Source organism: Gossypium arboreum, chromosome 7, assembly GCF_025698485.1.
Source record: "Gossypium arboreum isolate Shixiya-1 chromosome 7, ASM2569848v2, whole genome shotgun sequence".
NCBI classification, from domain to species: domain Eukaryota; kingdom Viridiplantae; phylum Streptophyta; class Magnoliopsida; order Malvales; family Malvaceae; genus Gossypium; species Gossypium arboreum.
In genome coordinates, this window is record NC_069076.1 from 16168801 (window position 1) to 16169908 (window position 1108).

General features: G+C 38.7%; 1 non-coding gene across 1 annotated transcript; it reads left to right on the top strand.

The window, feature by feature from the left end:
- The first annotated feature begins 677 nt into the window (after positions 1-677).
- Positions 678-784, top strand: LOC128295880 (small nucleolar RNA R71). The gene has a single exon (XR_008286429.1). It is a non-coding gene; the product is annotated as a small nucleolar RNA R71 (small nucleolar RNA).
- Positions 785-1108: the final 324 nt, after the last annotated feature.

Genomic DNA, 1108 nt, shown 5'->3' on the forward strand with positions numbered 1-1108 from the left:
TGTTCTTTTGGATTGGGTTCAATATTACTCGGTAGGCTCCCTAGTGGTCTCTCTGAAATCATCTTAGCCAGTTGCCCAATTTTATTCTGGAGTCCTTGAATTGATGCTTGATGATTTTTAAGTGCAGTTTCAGTGTTTTGAAAACGGGTTTCTGCTGCTGAAATAAATTTTTTCATCATCTCCTCAAGGTTTAGTTTTTTCTCTTACTGGTAAGATTGTTGTTGGAAGCCTAGAGGGGATGGTGGCCTTTGATTCCCTTGGCCTTCCCATAAGAAATTTGGGTGATTTCTCCAACCTGCATTGTAAGTGTTACTGTAAGGATTATTTTGGGGCCGTAGGATGGAAATTCTGGATTGCTCATTCCACCTTCCCTTACATCGTATTGCATTACTGGATCTACCTGTATAGAACCAAGTAAACCATCAATCTTTTTATTCAGTAGTTCCACATGATTCAACAATATAGTAACTGAGCCGACGTTAAAAACGTCGGCTGCCTTGGTTGGCTTTGTCCTCATCACTTGCCACTGATAATTATTCAGTGACATCTCCTCTATAAACTCATAAGCATCTTCAGGTGTCTTATTATTGATGGTTCCACCAGCAGCTGCGGTAATCATTTGTCTAGTCGAGGGATTCAAACCGTTGTGGAAAGTCTGGACCTGTAGCCAAAGAGGTAACCCATGGTAATGACATCTTCTCAATAAGTCCTTGTATCTCTCCCATGCATCATAAAGTGTTTCTAAATCCATCTGCACAAAAGAAGAGATATCATTCCTTAATTTAGTCATTTTAGCCGGTGGAAATTATTAAAGCAAAAATTTTTCGGTCATTTGTTCTTAAGTTGTGATTGACCCTCGTGGTAATGAGTTCAACCACTGTTTAGCCTTATTCCTCAAAAAAAAGGGAAACAACCAAAGGCGAATGGCATCATCAGAAATGCCATTGATATTAAAAGTGTCGTAGAATTCCAGAAAATTCTCTAAATGAGTGTTTGGATCCTCGTCCTGCAAACCAACAAACTGAACAAACTGTTGTATCATTTGAATCGTGTTAGATTTCAGTTCAAAATTATTCGCAACAACAGCAGGTCTAACTATACTTGATTT